The sequence below is a fragment of the Bombus affinis genome, chromosome 16 (genome assembly GCF_024516045.1).
Source record: "Bombus affinis isolate iyBomAffi1 chromosome 16, iyBomAffi1.2, whole genome shotgun sequence".
Classification (NCBI taxonomy): domain Eukaryota; kingdom Metazoa; phylum Arthropoda; class Insecta; order Hymenoptera; family Apidae; genus Bombus; species Bombus affinis.
This window is the reverse complement of record NC_066359.1, coordinates 4,308,789-4,329,066: the sequence shown is the minus strand read 5'-3', so window position 1 is coordinate 4,329,066 and position 20,278 is coordinate 4,308,789. Positions and strand designations below refer to the sequence as shown.

At 42.4% G+C, this 20,278-nt stretch overlaps 1 protein-coding gene across 2 annotated transcripts in view; it reads right to left on the bottom strand.

Annotated features, from left to right (window-relative positions):
- LOC126925679 (alpha-mannosidase 2) overlaps positions 1-20,278 on the bottom strand; it is a 167,931-nt gene that overhangs the window by 107,013 nt on the left and 40,640 nt on the right. For both annotated transcript variants that reach the window (XM_050741478.1, XM_050741480.1), the window contains exon 2: positions 1,589-1,641. The gene's annotated coding sequence lies outside the window, so the exon portion shown is untranslated. The remainder of the gene's footprint in view (positions 1-1,588; positions 1,642-20,278) is intronic.

Here is a 20,278-nt window from a genome sequence, read left to right as displayed (position 1 = left end):
ATTGCACGGTGACCGGGCAGTTGGGTCCACGTCGAAAACACGACTGCGAGACGCAGTAATTGCTCGTTTACGTTGCTTCAAAATTTAATTACGCCAGCGTGGCACGCGAAATCCTGCAAGCAAGTTAAATTAACTCCCCGCTGCTGGCTCAGGCACTGACAAATTCGCCAAGCAACTTCCCGGCCGAACACGCGCAGCCAACGCTCTTTTCTCGATAATTGATCCGCACGTGCGAAACATTTGACATAAAATTTTCCCAAATTCCTGTTTCGTCCAACGGTATCGATAATACTCTGACTAAATTACCGTGAAAAAAGTATTGTTTAACGTGAAAGCTGAACAGGAAGGCTCGTTGCTGGGACACGAACAGCAGCAACGTGAAACGAATTTCGAAGATTAATTTTTCTACGAGAAATTTGAAAATATTTCCACGCGTTGGCGCAAGTGATTCCATTTTGACACGGCCTTGAACCGCCAGCATCGAGATAGGAACGTCGCGAAACAGCAACGAATGAGTCGAGTCAAAAGTTTATCGGCCAGATGGTTTGTCGGATCGTCGGTGGACGATAAATTCTGCTACTTGCAAGTGCCTCGTATCGTATTAAACAACTGCGCAATTATGGAACAAGTGCAAGACGAACGCAGGTGGTAGCCAGAATCGATAGAACGCCATTAGTGAGATTTGGGTCAAGGGCGGGCAGAATGGAAAAAGTTGTAGCAAGTTAGGGAAGTTTCAGGTGCCAACTGTTGGTGGATCGCGACGTGTAATTGAATCGTTCGGGAAGCACATTGATCGACTGCATAAATTGAGAAGAGGCACAGAGAAGCCACGACGTTACGACAGTTTATACCTTTTTCTTCCATTTCTTTTCAATTTCTCTCGGTGTTCTTCACCGGTTATGTCATCTTTCGTACAAGCAAATCGTTCGTTTCTTCAAACACGAATGTTAATCGCGTGCATTGAAACGATGAAAACGCGTGGTTAATTAGCCCCGTTTACGAAAGGCTGAATTATCGCGTACAGAGGAATACCTGGCTGAATAAATTCATCTTTCAGACAAATTCGTTGCACGTATGCGAGATACGGAGGACACGCGATGATACAGTGGAAGCGAGCCATCCAGCAGCGATAATGTTGCGGTTGAAAGGTGCCGCAAGCTCGAGCCAGGCCACGGAAACGGTGGAAGCGGTGGAAACCGGGGCGAGGATGAAGACAAACAATGTACAAGACAGTTAGACCGCAATTTATTCGCGTAATTTAGCGGCGATCCATCGTGAACGCCGTTCCATGGGTGGGCGCGAAGAAACAAAAGGTCTGAGAAGCGACGACAGTGCCTTGGTAGCGTAAAGAGGATAAAGAGAAAGCAGTTTGCGCGATATATCTCGTCAAGGCAGTAAGTTGATCGAAGCTGCGCGATTATCATAAAACACGGGACCACGTGTTTACGGAGTAAAAGAGAAGAAATCGGAGAAGATTTCAATTTTCCAGAAAAATTTACACGTCGTTCAATTGCTTTACTAGCTTACTTGTTATAGTTTCAGCTGATAGATAATATCGATAAAATAAAATAAATAATTGTGCACTTACTTTCAGATCGGAGACGCGTACAGTTTCGCGTGTAGAGCCAAGATCCAAGAAACCTGAAACGATAGTTTCAACAAGTTAGATTGGCAGAATAACTTTCGTAAATTAGTTTTAATGGTTTAATGTAGTACTTTGGTCTTAGCGTTTTAATTTCATCGATTTAACCAGTTGCTTGTTTTGGACAAGTATACTCGTCATGAAGCAATGGCGATATTTCGTGCTACGACGAGCCCCGTCTGTTAGGGATTTTCGGTGGCCGTACATTTCTGACTCGGACAGCATCTCTTCCTTCTTTGGAAAATTCCGAATGACTGTAAATCTGATAACTCAGAGGTTAGGGAAAAACCCCAGGGAAAACCCCTGGCCGGGAAGACACGATGGACTGACGAGATTCAACGGTTGGTGGGGAGTATCAGCAACATACTAAGACAGTCATCAACAGAGCTTCGTACCGTGTGGGTGAAAGACTGCTGTCTCAGCAAGATCTTACAATCGTCGTGTTCAGAACATCAACTTTGCTTGTATATAGCAAGTGGAAATAATGTGGCAAATTACACTAACAGTCGATATATTAAACCTCCTCCATCTTGAGTGTTATGAATTTATTTAAAGTCCACGTATCGACCGATCGGTTGGACCTGACCGGTTAGTTGATAATTCGCAACACCGTCGGTAATAAAATTAAAAAACAAAACAGTCGTTTCATTACAACTTCATTCTCTATCGTAACAGCCGTGCATATTCTGTGTTCGACGAGTATACTCGCGACATGTTCTAGGTACGCGCTTTTCAAAGAGATCGCACCAGCTAACTGATCAAAAGGGATGTTCAGATAACGATAATAAAAGCGAGTGCTTTTTACGAATTATTTCTTCTTCTTTGGAAGATTAAGCAATTAGCTTCACCCGTCACCAACGGTCGCAAAATGGAAGACGCTAATTAGCGCCTGACGTCGTCAACGCGTCAAAACTGCAACGTAGGCAAAGGAGTCCTATCTGAGCTGATATAGAACATTAATCGTCCAGCCCAATACTAAGATCGCAACGAATTGCATTTTAATAACAGCCCACCTAGCGATACTAATACTGGAACGTCCAACGACCTAACCAATAGCTCAGACGCAAGACTGTAGGCTGAGACCTGACACCTCAACTAGGATTGAGCGCGGACCTAAAGCTTCGCGGGGATCTGACGCTGCATCCCGCGCAGCAGACGCGATATAACGTTAAAACTGTAACGTACAATCCATTGTAACGTCATAATCAATCGTAGGCTACAACTGGGAGCCAGGATCCTATTCTAAAATTAACACCGCGTCCTAATCGATGACTAGCCAGAAACGTCAAAGCCAACGCTCCTGACAGTCTAACGCCAACTTGGCCTCATCTCAACAGGACGATCGTATCGACGAATTTGCCATGAAAAAACCACCAGAATCAAAAGCAAGGAAGGAAAAATTCCTTCTCGCAAGGATGATCACAGGGCAGACGATGAAGCAGCGTCGGGACGAGCAATATAATACGTGAACGGAACAGGATTTCCGGGCACGTGCGGTGATTTAGAATAAACGCAATAAAGCAACCCCCTTTCTGCCAGCAAGGGACGAGAGAGGGCAAATTCATGCGAGACATACGTATTATAATATCACGCATAAAGTTTCTTTACCCCGTTGCAACTTTATGACTTCATAGGAGCCACGGGGCTGGAATACCGGCGACACTATAGCGGGACACGCGATAAAGGAAACAGGATTGCCCGATCGATAACCAATATCCATGGAAACTGGATCCACCTCGTGACCGGGCTGCTCGTCTCACTCCTTTTACCAGCCACACATCCTTTCGCGATCGTTGCGATTCGTGCCACGGCGTATGCTATTATTACGCGTGTACAGGTTCGAGTTGGCTGAGATTTACCCCTGCGGGATCTCCAGCGAACTCGATCGATCGCCAGGCAAGATCTTGCAAACCGCTCTAATTGGTATCTCGTGATTTTACGTTCCGTTGGATCGCGATAAGAGAAAAATTCGATCGTGATTTATGATGATGCCTGGAGGGACTTTTGCACGTTGAACGTGCAGCGCGTTTGTGGTTAAAGTTGACAGGAACCTGCTATTGTCATTTACAGTTGTAAAATGGTCAACAGTCCGATGGTAGATAAATACATGTAAATATATTGTAATACTAATAACGATAAAAGTTTTTAAGAAAACGATTTTGTTGCATTATGGAACCTAAAGAGACTCTTGAACATGTTCAGGTTGACTGATGGAGGAACGAGTGGATCAATTTGTAATAGAAAATATATTGAAATAAGTATAGGTATAAGTATAACCTGTATACATGTTAGCCTTGGACTGGGTCTTTGATTAAGGGATTTGAATATACAGATTCCACAAAGTTTCATTATTAGAAATACTATCTAACTGTTAACTATCATATGTATTATTATACCAACTATTAGATACATTCTTTCCTTTCTTATGTATTGCTGAGGTTGACTGATAGAGAAACGCGTGGATGAATTTGTAATAGAAAAATATATTTAAATAAGTATAGCGTATAGTGTATGCTGATCCAGATCCTCACTCTTACAGTGTTACGATACAATAGAAGAAGCTATGATAGTGAGCAGGTTTATATATTTGTAGCAAAGGACATTATCAAAAAGTTAGCCTTGCAGCTCTAGCTGAAGGCTACAAGAAACAGCCATAGAAATCTACTTATAGCTCTTTTCTTTCCAGATCCTGTAACCCAAAACATAATTTATACTCAAAGGCACGATAATATGGACCTCTGCTTATTTAGAATATTTTTTTGTTTCACTAAATTCCATTCTCTTCGTAACAGCCTAAATCCACTATTGCCATTTATAGCCATAAATATATAGTCTACAGCCAGACTGAACTTGCTCAGAGGAAAGATGAAAATTTGTCAGGTTTGGGATGGCAGATTCGAAAGAGTTAGCGTGTCTTGAAAATTGAAAATCCGAGGGATACGAGCAGTGCCATGAGTTGGACCTTATCCGGGTAATTATCAGTAGAGGTTTAATTCCAGAGAATGTACAGTACCCTTCTTCTTCGTTAAATGCCAGCAAGATAAAGCTTATCCGACACATTCGTTTGTTTTACTACGTGAACTGAGAAGAGCTGACGCTCGAACAGTCTCAGAGGCAAGGAAAGTACTTTACGCGACGCTATCTAATGTTATTGTTCGGAATGTGAAACTGTGCGGAGAAGGAGCTTCTAGCAGAAAGTTCTTCGCAAATCTTATCCGTTCGATTTCGCATAGTCGCATGAGAAACGAAAGAAACTACCAAATGCACGATACGTCGAATCATCGTCCAAAGATGAAAGGAAAATGCTCGATAGAATTATTGGCATTTTGCTAAACGCTGACTATATGACTACGCGGAACAAGGATTTCAATGCTGGCGAGATTTCGTGGAAATCGTGATTGAAGAAGGCAACTACAACCGACCATGTTCTACTTGGAAATTCAGCCATAGATCGTGACAAGACGAGAGACTACGATGGTAGTTTCTGGCAGAACTGCCAAAGCTCGTTACGTCCTGTAACCCGTTGGATCATGCGATGTCTATGGTAGAACTCGGCCGTGATTCCCATTATCCTACTTCAAGAGCTATACAACTTCCACCTGAGAGGTAGATGCTGTCCTATTAGGTTTCCCGCTTGATGGATAGTCAGTTTCACTTTAGCTTTGCCAAACTTATCAAAGCTACTAAGCAACGAATATCGTCGATCTTTTTCCATTTCTTTCTCTCTTTTAAAATTAACATTATTTCCCTCGTTCCGTGGTTCGCAAAACGATGCACAAAATATCGTATTAACTTCCTGAAAAATAATGAAAAATGAGGCGAATGAATAGATCGTGGTGTTGTTAAATTCCAAAGAAACTCGCTGCCAAGAAAATCGTAGGCCATAAAATCCATAGCGTGAAGATCGTAATATCGGTAGATGAAACTGCACGGTAGAAAAACGGCAAGTAAATTGACTTTATTAAATTAAACGTGCGTTATATTCAATAAAGTTTGTATCGGGACTTTTTGCTGTCTCGCGTCAAATGAAATTACGGCCGCGAAAGAATTAAAGCGACGGAGATAACGTGGAATGGAAAAGAAAAGGAAGATGGAATTTCGCGATAATGAAAGGAAGTATTGGAAAAAGAATGAGTAAAGGGAGGAGAGAAATTGAAAGAGCAGCAATAATTATAATTGGGTGCAAATAATCGGTCGGCGAACAATCGATATGTCGGACACGGTCTCCGCTTCCTTTTGCCCTTTATCCGGTTTCCTTGCTGCTTCTCTCAGCCTGTGAATTCACCTCGTGGCTAGTGCAGAAAATTTCCGACAGCCAGCTCGATAACATCGGGTCCCGCGGGAACCAACTTCCTCTTAAGGATAATGTAATGCGTTTGCTTTTTAACGAAAGCTAAAACGAACATAGAATCCTTACACATCGAGCATCCACCGAATTATCGCACATTCGCTCGCCGCTTTCTCTGCCAACGATAATATTTGCTCTGTCTTAAGCGGTTCTTGATACTATCGTCTAAATAACACGGCCTATCGGTTAATTTTTTACTCCTGATGGGGCTACAGTTTACGAGTTGGAGCAGCGGGAGGCAAGAAAAGACGATGCTCGCCCTTTGTTTAACCTAATTTTTATTGTTACAATCTGCGTTATCGTCACCGAGACATAATTTAACGATAGAAAAACCAAGGTGGTCTAACGAATTACTGACATGTGTGTAATTTTGTGCGCCACACGGGATCAATGTCCAGCTGGAAAAATTGTAAAGTGCAAATTAAATAAAGAAAAAAACACTAGATTAGAATAGTAGTGGCACACATATATGAGTATGAGTGTGTGGGAGTATGTGCGTGCACAGCTCCCATGGTAATCTGGTAAAGAAGATGGCGAGACAAAGAGAGTGCTGAGACGCGTGCAAATATGTATCCACGAATATCGTGTCAATCACATATTAAATAAATCTGAAATTATTTTCATATCAATTCTAAACGTGACTTTAGTGTTTCTTTACTTTTATTTCGGCAATTAAGATCCACGATTCTCAACACGAACATTAATTAGTACTTTACAATTTGTCCAACTGGACATTTGGTAAATTTCTCTAACTTAATTGCAAAATAACACGTGCAGTTTCGCTATTTTATTTCTTATTCACGTGCGATGATCAGTCGACCGTAGGTTAATTATACCTGCTACGTTTACCTTAATTACGTCAGCTGATTACCTAGGCTTAATTCAGCGGAAACGTAAACGCTCGTGCGTATGGTAAGACGACGATGGCTAATATTCGCTGGCTCGTTTGACCTCGGTTTAATAATTCCTAACGCTATTACTAAGTCAAACAAGTTGACTACCAGCTAGTCAATTTCTATGCATAATTTATAGCTGAAGTAAAGCCAATAGGTTAAGCGTCCTATGCGAGTACAAGAGTTAATATTCGCTACTTTTTGTTTAACCCAACTTGGCTAGTTGCAAACTCGTTAATTAATTTCCCCTTAGAGTGGAAAGTGAAGCTCGACGATGATGTAAAAGACGAGGAGATCAGCGAGGCAGACTGCGAAAGAGCCGAGCCATCTGCGAAACACCAAGTCCACCGCGGAATAATCGACAATCGTCTAATTGTTCTAACCGACCGAGCAACCTTCATCGAGCAAGTTAAACGAATGGAGGCAAGCGCAGCCGGTCGGCGAGGATTTCGTGCGAAACTTGCTTTCGAGAGGAGGGACTGGTCTCCCCAAAGGCCAACATCCCAGCGAAATCTAATTTCTACATGTCAATGGGATTAGCCCTGTGACTAATGGCATTAACGAAGTCACGATGCCGTTCATTAGCGTGACGAGGCGTCGAAGGAAGCAGTTTCCGGAAGCTGGGACGCCGGCAGCTGCAATGGAAACAGCAGGACAATGGAGTTTCGCGATTCCACGGCCAACCAGCTTCCAAAGGGACTGTTTAAGTCTCGTCATTAAGCTCGTAAGCCCCGTCGTCGTCTCTCGTGCCGCGATACACAGACCACCAGCTGCGAAAGCGCATCCCAGTCACGCTCCGAACAAAATTCCACCGACGATCCAACCAACATCCTTTTGCTTCCCAAGATCGGCTTTGTCGCTGTTTTAGCTGCTTCGTGCCTGGCTCGTCACGGCAAAATTCAAACTCTCGTCTAATAGTGTTACGTTAACCACATAGATAGGTGAGAAATTAGGCGCTCGTAGATGGACATCAGATACAGACACTGCAAGATAGAGAACCTAATCCAGACGCGGCAAAATCCAGATCCTCGCTCTTACAATGTGTGTTACAATACAATAGAAGATTGATTGGCAGCAGGTTCATGTATTTATAGCAAAGGACATTACCAAAAAGCTAATATTGTAGCTCTAGCTCTAGCTGAAGGCTACAAGAAACAGCAACAGAAATCTACTTACAGCTCCTTTGTTCCTAGACCTTATAACCCAAAACATAATTTATATTCAAAGGTACAATGATATGGACCTCTGCGTATTTAGAATATCTTTTCGTTTCACTAAATTCTATTGTCTTTATAACAGCGGTCTGCAGGTCACGGATATACAAAAGTAAAGATGCAGAGTCATTCTTGAAGTTGGCAACTAAGTGGTTGCGGATTTTGTCATTAGGTGATGATCCAATGCCAAGCCAATAATTCGTTATCGAGATTCTGCTTTAATTCTGTTGGATTCGAATACTCCTGTACGTCAGATTTCTAAAAGTTTATGTGAAGTCTATGGGGTAGCGGAGATCGGACAAACTGAATCGGATTTAACTTCACGAAGTAACGTGGTCGTAATAATATTCGTAAGAAGATGATGAGCGAGGCTGGGTAGAATCACGGGCAGATTCCAGGTCAAGGATATTCATTTTCTCGGAAACAAGGTTGATTGGACGAGCCTACAAACTCGGTGTACAAGATCTCACCACGGTCAATATTCCATCACGGAGAGCCGGCAATTTAGAGGTCTCGTGCAAACGAACTGGCAAATAAAAGCGGCGCCCGGCAGCTTCCGCGCCGTTGTAAATATTTAAATAGGTCCGCGCGCACGCACAAGACCGCGAAGAGAAAAGGCCATGTACGACGATAGACCGTGCATTCGTTGCTGGCACGCGTACGCTTCCCAGTGTTCGCTTCGCAATGTTAAAAGATGCAACGAGAACGTTTGCCTCGTATTCCTTGGATATCTGCTTCCATCTCCACTTACCCTTCTCTTTATCATCCGACTATGGAAATTCCTTCCGTTCCAGAGGATCCTTTTATCTAGGAATATCTACGAGGAATATCTAGAAAAATAGGGTTGCTCGGAATATCAGCCAGAGATATCGACAGGAAAATTCGAAGAAACGATGGATAACAAAGTTATTCAGGGTTCCGCTATTTACGAACAGCCTCGCCAGAATTTTTATCTTCTTGCTAATTCAGCTTGGTGATACGTCTTCTGTACGAGATGCTCGACTAGCCTATTTATCGCGATACTTTCTATCAATGGAGTAGAGCCAACTTGGGCAGACCGTGTGATCAAAGTCTGGGAAGGATGAAGATGATCCCTAGGTAAGCCATAGGAAATAGAAAAATCGGACATATTTGTAAGTATCGAATGAAAATGTTTACGAATCGACGAGAAGCAAGCTAAAGATTAATTGGCTAATGCGTGGCAATAGCACAGAATGGCATTCCTAATATTCGATAATTGACCGGACCTGCCACACGATGGATAGAACCGTTAGATATATCACGCTAACCTTAATCTACCTTAATTGAATCAATTCAATCAACTACATAAGTTATAATACATAAGTAACAATATACATATGGAAAAGCATAGAGGCAGCCGTTGCCTGAGAGTGGCTGATTCAAGGAAAATGTGTCGAGAGATTATTATTTTAAAAAGTAACCTTTTATTTTATAACATTTGGTAGTCACCAATCTCAGCCCCTGTTCATTCCCCACAGCTTGATCACGCGGTTCACCTCCGGTTGTCTTAACTCAACACCTTACGGTGGTACCCTGTTGTAGGTTCCATTAGTCCAGTAGTACTGCAGTGGTGCAAAAGTCTCTAGAGTGGCACCGAGCAAATCATTGGAAGGAAGAACTTGCAACGGAGATTCGTGGACGCAGCGAGGTGTGGGAGTGTGATTTACAGCGACAGGGCGCGAAAATGAAAGAAAAATCGTCGCAGATAACGCCTTATTTACGACAGCCGCGTGGCTACCTAAAGGAAGACGCTCACGCCACACTATCGCGCGGACCCAATGCCGTGACTGCCGGCTGTAAATCGGTACACACGCCCTCTCCCGGGGTAACAAACGTCGCAGCAACCCCTGGCATGGGCCGTGTCGCAGGGTCCGTGGATACGAACAACCTGTACCACCAGCGTACAACCGAGCGCTACCCTCGTCAGCACCAACGCCCTCCTTCCTTTCGCATTCCCCTTTGTGCACCGTTTCAGCTGAACGTTTGCACTCTCTGTCAGGTGCAAGGATGACGGCTGATCGAAAAAGGGTGGATTCAACGAGGGGTGCATGGACGATTAGGCTACTCGAGGGCTAACGACGGACGGTCGCACGCTGTTTCACTTTCTTTGTGGAATTTTAGTAACCGGTTAATATACAGATAGCTGGGAATTTTATCAGATTCAAACACGTGGTTCTGCGATCGAGGCAAGCATCGAGCACGAAGCTCGGAAGGGCGGACTTTTTAATTCAACAATTGTTCAAGATAATACGTTATATATATATTGAGATATGTGTAAGTTTGTGTGCTACACTAGATTAATGTTCAACTGGCCAAATTGTAAAGTACAAAATAAAAAAAAAGAAAACACTAGATTAGCTGCGCGGTAGTGGCACACATATATGAGTATGAATGTGTGGGAGTATGTGCGTGCACAGCGTCTCGTAAAACAGAAGAATACAACTGTTCCGTTGGTAATGTGGTAAAGAAGGTGAGACAAAGAGTATCCACGAATATCTTGTCAATCACATATTAGATAAATCTGAAACTATTTTGATATCAATTCTAAGTGTACTTTAAGTGTTCCTATACATTTATTTCGCCGATTAGGATCCACAATTCTTAACAATATATATACCAAAGAGAAATGCAACGATCGCTTCGACAGTGAAATGACAATAGCAGAAACGAGAATAAAACTTCCGAGGACCGTGGTTCTCGAAGATGACGAAGATTCTGACGAGATAAGAAACTAAAATAGCGGTCGTAACGTCTATCTCTTTCTTCCTTGACGACGATCAAGTATTGGGTTGGCAACTAACGTGGCAATACCACGTAATGACAAAATCCGCAATCATTTAGTTGGCAACCGAATAAAACAGCGACACAGAGAACGACGCGCGAGATCATTTACCCTGACCGCGGTAGATTAGTATCGTGCAAGAAAAAAGAACTGTGTCAACGGTGTTCAGACGATTGAGAAGGAAAGTCTGCGCGATGAAGAAAGAAGCGATCGCGAAGTGTAGCGGAAAGAGGGAGAAACGGTGACCCAGCGAGCAGCAGTCGGTTATTTTTCTTCGTTCTACGTGCAGCGTATTACGGCGTTACGCTCCACTGTAATTTCCGCGCCGCTTTTATTTACGACCTAGTCGCCAACGAAGACCCGTTCCGCACGCAGCGAATCGCCGTGGCCGATAAAGACGTTGCCCTCGCTCGTGCGTCCAGCTACTGCTTATTTACATATCATTATGTTTCCTATGCGACTGTTGTTCAAAACTCTCGTGACTCGCCTACGTTCGTTGCGAGTTATTTTCAGATTTTATGGCAGCGTGGCGAGTGAAATTCGTGCGGTTGACGAGAGATTGGAAGCAAAGGGAATATTTATGCCGGGCCAGCGATAAAGAGAGTGGCGACCGAGCACACTTCGCATGAACGTCGTTGCTGCCATTTGGCAGTCGGCCGGTGACGAAGACTCCGAGTAAATTCGTGCTTCGATATTCCTTTCGCCACTTATGAAGAAAGAAATTGTCGAGAAGACCACGCAACGGCAAATCCTGCTGCACGTTGTGTGCACGTTGCATGGATTTTGGGGATGCACATTAAAATTGTATGGACAAATAAACGAGTCTGCAGATTTTTTTATTATTTAATTTGTACTTTGCAATTTATCCAGCTGGACATTTGGTAAATTTTCCTAACTTAATTGCTAAATAACATGTGGATGGTTGCCCCCAGCGGAATGCCATCTTCGAGCGTGCAGATAGCACTGTGTCACAGAGCCAAAAATTAGCAATAGAAAAATCAAGAGGGTCTAACGAACATCCCGTAGACCATCGAAACAACAACATAGAGAGTGTTCCAGTATGAGAAAACGGTAACAGCATGGCCATCTCTAAATTGGATCCCGGTGACACCCCTCCATAGGAACCAAACCCATAGTACATAAAACTTGCTAAAATCAGGAAAGAATGGTAACACATCCAAACCAGCTGACTGCTGAAAGGAGCAAAACTCCCATAGAAAGAAGACTAAAGAGAAAACACCTCATTGACCTCACTAAAGAAATAGAATAGTCAAACTGGAAGATGGTATCCCTTTGGGGTTAGCCATCCACGTGTTATTTAGCAATTAAGTTAGAGAAATTTACCAAATGTCCAGCTGGACAAATTAAATAATAAAAAAGAAAAGAAAAAAGATAATTACAGGGCTAAAAAGAAAGCACTCCACTGACCTCATGAAAGAAATAAAATAATGAAACTGGAAGATGGTATCCCTCTGGGGTTAACCATCCACGTGTCATTTAGCAATTGAGTTAGAAAAATTTACCAAATGTCCAGCTGGACAAATTGCAAAGTACAAATTAAATAATAAAAAAAGAAACATTCTCTGTTCTAACACCCTAAACCTTCGCTCTGTTGAATTCGTACAATAAATTTTATTTTATTTTATTTTTTGTACCGCTATATTTAAAGTTCAATTCTTTACCTTATTTGTGAAACATTCGAACTGCGACGCGAGGAGACCACCGATCAATTTCTTGTGTCTCCTACGTGACAATTGCACGTTATATTCTAATTATTACTATATTTATAATTTTAATATTTATTATATTTATAATTATATTATATTCTAGTTATATGTATAATATTCTCCATGTGTGTGTGTTCTTTTCAACAGCGCGATACGAAAGACAATAGGAAGAACGGCGAGGGTATGGTAAAAGAGGGTTGAAAACGAGAGTCAGAAACCGGAAAGACAGAATTCGAGGTGGAAATAAAAGTAGCGGTAAGAAGCAATGCTCGCGAAGAGCGCATGATGAATGGAAAATTTAAGCGACAGGTAGCAACTTAGTTGTTGGATTTTTCTAGCTGCCATACACCGTGGCGCATCGTATTCGTCGCGAGATTGCCACTGAAAGAGCCGCTGGTGTGGTCGAAACTCAAGCGGAGCAACGGACACGGATAAATGAAGACTAAGAGAGTCGATAAATCGGTAAACAAACTCGCGGCGATCGACTAGCAAACTCCTGAGCGGAAAATCCTGGTTGCCAAGTTTAAATTAAAAAACAGATGCACCGCGAAAGCAACTTTCCCTGCGATATTGGCTATCCCTTTACGGGGGAAAAAACAAACGAGCAAAGTTTGCCAAACTTCGTTTAACAATTAAACTATTATCAGCGATAAAGCGAGCCAGTTTAAAGTCCGAAACACGCCGCCTCCTCTCGTATTATTATTATTCGAAGCTGTTCCAATACTTGGAACGTTGCAACTCGATTGGATTTTGCCTGGCGAGAAACGTACATCTACTATCTGCAGCCTCTCAACCCTTTGGGCGATATGAACGCATATATACGTTCTCGCATAACCATTCGATTTAGGCTAAAATAAAAAAGACGTAAGGATATTATCCACCTGATATTCTGATGATTTCGTTGAAATAAAAAGAATTAATTATCAAACTGGCAAACCAAAGCGAAAACCAAAGTGCGTAGCGGACTACAATGCCTTTCGTGAAAAATAAGCAGCCCACGGTGAGCTCGTTCGTAAAGAGTGGGCCATCCATGGCGCACGCCTAACGTTGGACAAGGGTTAAACAGCGTGCCGGCCGATATTTTCAGTTTGACTTTTTCCATTTCCCAAGTAACATCCTGGCGCGCAAATTCGCACGGCCAATCGATAGCGAACGGTGGACGCGGCGCGGCCGATGACGTACAATTCGCACGTGCAAACAGCAACGATTGGCCGAGTTTCGACTAGCGAATCGCGGTTAATTCGGCCGGTAGCCCACGTTACACTCGCAGAATTATTACTCCAACGAATGAAAATTATCGGAGCGACGCGGTCGAGCATCCGCCTCTCCGCGCAAAACGCGATCGAATCGTTAACAACCGTTTGTTTTCTAGTCAGCTGCGGCAATTTCGCGACGATTCAACGCGACGACGACGCCGGCACGCGACTCCACGTTGCGATTCGATTTTCCATTCTGCCAACTTACTTAGTCGCGCAACCGACGACAATCGACGTATTATTACGTTGGCACGCGGCGCGCACCGATAATCGCGTTCTAATCGATGAAACATCGGCCCTGATTTTCCACGGTTCGATTCGATTCGATTGCCGTTATCGCGCTGCTGTTCGCGTTTATTCATTCTGCTCTGTACGACGAACAGCGGCCATTAATTGTTTATAAATAAAAAATAATACTCGTCGGTGAGTTACAAGCGATCGGTAAAGACAGTCAGATCCGAACCTGTTTTATTGTAAAACCACCTATTTTAATTATGTCGAGAAGAAAAATGAATTATCCTTGTGAGGAAAATATGGATAGCAACGGTGAGAATTTTAACTTTCGCGTCTATAAGCATGTAACTGTTGACTTGGAAAGCAGTTATAGTGACAGCAGTGATATGAATTGATGCGGTAAAAGAACAGTTTTCTACTGTGAGACCTGTGAACAGCCTCCCAATAAATGTTTGAAAAAATTAGAATTAATGTTGTTCACATTATTCGATTATAATTAACATAAATATTGTAGTCAAAATTATATTAGTTTTGAGATGAATAAAGATCGTTGTGAATGATTTTAATATTATTCGGTTGGCAACTAAGTGATTGCGGATTTTGTCATTAGGTGGTAATAGTAAATGCCGCAATCACTTAGTTGCTAAGCCAATATTTTTGAAATACTGCCCTGTTTTATAAAATATAGAAAATGAAAGTTGACTTAATCAATGATCGTTCCAAGCATATTCCTCTGGATTATGCGCGTTATACGAGAAAAATTCTCGTACAGTACGATTTCCTATAACGCGAATTCGTCTAGCGCGTAACGTACGAACCGCGTTATACGCTAGTCTATTGTATTAACATAAACATGCAGATAATTAGCAATCAATTAAAGTTAGCTAAACGTAGATCGAATCGAACATTGATCGCTGATAGTGGCAAGGATACGTAAAGATCGATGACTTGCCAATCAAATTCTCCTCATGATCAATCAAGGTAACATAATGGTCGATGAAGTTAGTCTAATGACCGATAAAGGTCTCCTAATGGTCGATAAAGAGTAAGCAAGATATAACAGCGAAACAAGATTATTTTCAAAGGCTGTGTAAAGCCGATAAGATAGGTGTCGATTAAACATCGTTCAAAGGATAATTGAGGCGATCTTAAGGACCAGATTAATAGCATTTCGAAAGTCCATTAAGACCACTCACTGATAACGACGATTATCGCTAATCGCGATTAACCAATTAGCTGTTACGCCCTCTTGGGTAAGCGTGTGCCTAAAACGTGCGGCAAAAAGTAAGCGATGACGAGTATATTCGTCAAACACAGATTCCATATTATAACAACCACAGGCAAAGTTGTGACGAAACGACTGTTTCATTTTTCAATGTTATGCGATTTAAGCGGCAAAAATTGTAGCTACTCATACCGCACGACGAGTATACTCGTCGTAACGCGGAACATCGGTGCTTGTTCGTGACGAGTACACTCGTGGAGAACATCCGACTGATTAAACGAGAGATTATTCAGACACGTTCGTAACGTCTTCCGGAGATCGTTCGTAACCGAGTGCAAGTAGGTAGAAACGACCTTTTAGAAGATTACGAACGATAAGACGATGAGTTGAAAGGTGTATCGGCTGAAGAAATGGCGGCGCGATGGGAAAGATCAACGGCAAGAAAGTTGCGCGTAAAACGAACGAGCTCGAATTGCCAGAGACACCGGAATACCTGGCAAGCGTGCACCAGGTCTAATTATCTGCAAGGTGATAAGTTCAGCAGCACTGGCGCTAATTAACGTATCAGAAGTTGCCGTAACGAAGCGTGGCAACTCCTTAATTCGATTTCAATTCCGATATAACGGATCCAACGCGATATCCTGTCTCTCGATATCGTTCTCCCTCCCCCGCCCCCCGGAAACTCTCGTAAATAATCGATCGCTGTCCGCCGCTGGAATCACTTGCCAACCCCCTTAATCTTCATCTCTACACCGGTTTAAACTCCTAACTCGATAAGGAACTCGCAGCTCCGACGAACGAGGCCCCCAAGAACGCCCATCCTCCCTCCTCCCTCCCTCTCACCCTTTCTCGTCTTTCAACGATACCATTCTAACAGAGAAATACACTTTTCTACGTTCTGTCCCTCTGCACTGCACACAAAGCGTGTTGCGATAACGCGCAACACGTATCTGCTACAATCGAGCGAACAGAATAGCTCTCCAAAAACATTCGTTGGCATGCAAACCGGGTTTCAGTTCTCAGGTCTCGCAGTACTCACTGAGGAGTATTATTTTTTATTTGCAAACAATTACCGGTAACGAGCCAAAAATACATTTGGAGTAGCGCACCGCACATCGGTGGTGCTTGAAAGACACATTTGGAACGCTAACCCTTTCGCTTCGAGTGCCGCTTATAGGCGGTACTCGCGAGATGACCTGTGGGTACGAGTGCCGCTTATAGACGGCATCCAGGAGATGACCCGTCGGTACGAGAGCCGCATATAGACGGCGACCACGCGACGACTCCTGAATCCGGCACCCCATATATCCGGCATCCAAATGATGAATATGTGGCGGCACTCGACAGCAAACTTTTCAACGGTCTCTGTCCCGTGGCTTGCTGCGCAGAGATCCTATCCTCGACCGGACCACGACAGAGCTGTGGTTACCACAGTTAGGAACGTTCAAGACCAGGTTCGAATCCCGGCACTCACAGTCTGGTTGTTTACACAATTCCTAACTGAGAAGAAGGCAACCCGGATGAAGACAAAAATTGTATGCACCAGCAGCACCTGTCACGACTTATCTACACCTCACATATACAATTTTTATCGACATTTCAACATTTTCTGTTGATTTTATTGACATATTGGATTAATCACTTCTGAAAGTTACTCATTGTTGAAACAACATCAAAACGTTTCACGCAATATATTTCAAACATCCAAACGATCGTATACTGGCTCATGCTAAAAAATCTATTAAATCCATTGACAGTGAAACGACATTTCGTATACGATTCTTACAAGAATTATTGTTATTTAAGACTTAGGAAAACGTATATACAGCAACCACGCACATTGTGCGTATTTCTGGCGCGCGTTTCCGTTAAGTGACGGACTGAAGAAGCGAAAGGGTTAAGGGTTAAGTTGGACTCATGCACCATCCTACTTTGCAAGTCGCTAAGCATCAACGACTGTCGTGAAAAACTAAATGGAAAACGTAGAATACAGTCCAAATACAAAATTGGTTAATACTGGGGAAAGATGGTTCCGCTTTACATTTCGATTTGATATACGTTCGTTGAACGATACAGGTGGCATTTTGTTCCACGATCTATCTCCATGTTTCAGGCAACTTGAATATTCCAGCCTTCTGCAACCTCTCAGGTTTTTCGGCCAGAAACTTTTCAATACGATGTTTCGCGAGAACCAGATTCCTCGAGAATCGGAACGAAGTTTCCGAGCGACCAAATAGTTCAGAGAAAGAATACACGATACAAGTTGAAATATAGAAATATTTGAAATTATTGAGATTTGTGTAACTTTGTGTGCTACGCTAAATTAGCCGCGTATAGTGACACACATATATGAGTATGAGTGTGTGGAAGTATGATATGTGCGTGCACAGCTCCAATGGTAATCTGGTAAGGAAGATAGCGAGACAAAGACAGCACTGAGATGCGGGCAAATGTGTATCCACGAATATCTTGTCAATCACACATTAAATAAATCTAAAGCTATTTTCATATCAATTCTAAGTGTACTCTAAGTGTCCCTATACATTTATTTCGCCGATTAACATCCACAATTCTCAAGGGAAATAATTTCTTAACAGGTGTATTCTCCGCTATTACCAACTTTGGTATTTCCCTAATCTGTTTGTAATTAACACATTGTTGACCGGTCAGGGGTTAGCTCGTGTTTTCACGGTCAAACGAGTAAACTCGTGATGCGCTTCCTTTTCGCATCAGCGTAATTTTCTCAGTGCGCTGTTGGAGATGATACAGTGCAATTGTTGGTCAGCATAGCTCAAGCTGTGTCTCCCGCTTACAGGACCCGTCAGGTTACGTCCTTTGTTGTCAACAGAATTTCAACGATGACGGAACGTACCAATGAATTATATACAGATTTTTTATGTGATTATCCGAGTAATTGTGAATGAAATTGCGGTGACTTGGAAAATGATATTGTATCAGAAGATAGTGAATCCGATATCAGATAAATATCATTAAAACCTACGTGCATATAGCAATACAATAAACATGTGAAAGGGGTAGATCGTGCAGATCAATATTTAACGAATAGCGGTATTTTATTTCTTATTAATTTTAACAAAAAATTAGCATTTTTTCTGACAAACTGCACCTTGTTCAATGCATATTCAAAGTTGAATAATAAATAAAATTTATTCAAGTTTATTTATATTGTTTCACTATCACACGCAATTACGAAATAATAGGCGGTGACATGAGATAAATTCTCAGTAAAATTGCCGGTCAACAATGTGTTAAATCGTGCGACAGATGCTGTGCAGTAACGTAATCCACTCTACAGCGGCCGTAGTGATTCTCGTTAATCAGATTTCTCGGTATTCGTAGAGGCCTGAGAAGGAACGCAACGCGCTGGGGTTGGAATTATTTTCATCGAAGCCTAGGATTTTAGGAGCACGACACGGCTACTTTTAGCCCTTTCCACTTCTGCTCGTGCTCGCTTCGCGTAATTAGCTGAGGCGCAAAATCTGTCGCGGGGATTAATCAAGCCCGCTTCTTCTCGCAGCTCCCAGTTAGACGGCGGGCCGCGTCTGTACAAAGTAAAAACTACAAAGACGAGCGCCACGGCGATAAAAAATATGATTCACGTTCGTAGCAATTTTCTCATAACTGTCGCGTTCCGGTCTAGCCCAAGTACATATACAGGGTGACCCAGTCTTTTTTTTCGCTCAGACTTCTCTCGTCAGTATGTACTATATCTGTGGACGAGGATGGCAATCGTTAATACAACAAATGTTATAAAATTTAATTAAATAATTGTACATTCGTCGTTGTTTCTTTCTGACTATATGTAAATTCTTATGTCGTCGGATCAGTCAGTTTTTCGATTTTTGTTAATGCGAGAATTTACGACAACGACGACTGTACAATTTTGAATGTAATTTTGAAAGCTCGTTTATAGAACTTATATTATGGTATTTTATGTCGTACGCTTTTGCAACATTGTTCGAAAAAAAGAAGAATATGCCGATTTATTGCCCGAGTATTGGAACATAAATCGACGAGAAATGAATTTAACATTTGCCGGAATACTCCAATATATTACAAATTTAAATTATCAAATTAATACAACGAGCTTTTTACGGAAGTATGGCGATTCCTATGGGACGAAATGGACCGTAGAATTACTAAAAAAAAAAAAAAAAAAAAAAAAAAACAATAAAAGCTGAATAATAAATTCATCTAATAGAGGAATAAAATACGACATGAATTATCAATAAAAACTAATCTTCAACATTTTAAACTGTTCAAAATATTTCATTAAAAAATAGTGCATCGGACAAAATATGCAACTTCTTTAGGAAACTATCACTTTAGAATTTTAATTATAAATCGTGTGAATATTTCTCACACGCAGATCAAATAAATTGAACCCCGGAATAACAAAAGAGAATCATTTTTCTAGCAGAAATCTTCAAGCGTACGGCAAATGAGACACCGCAAGCAACAACTCAACTTGGTTGAAACGCTGCGCACGGCAACGTAACCGTCTGCCCCAACGACAGAGGAAAATTCGTCTAGCCTGGACGAATTTTTTGGCTGGTGGCCAAGGAGAAGCCGGAACACGCAACAGGCTCGCGGACAGTCGGTGCACGCGATCCGCGTGTCCTGCCGCGAGACGATGAATGGCGGCGACGTAACCGGTCGTTAAAACATACGTTTGCCGAGTTCAGTTTGGTCAAACGCACGCCGGTACATCTACGACTCAGCGAACAAAAGTAATGCTCGTCTGGCGTCACGAATTTAGTTGGAGGAAATTAATTGGCAAATTGTGATCGCTACGCGTGCGTTTCAGACGAGGTGGTTCGCGAGGACAGAGACGAGGGGACACAGTCGCTGACAGAGAGACGTACCGTGCTAACGGTTTGCTAAGGACCGTGACCGATTGCTGGTTTCCGACCGC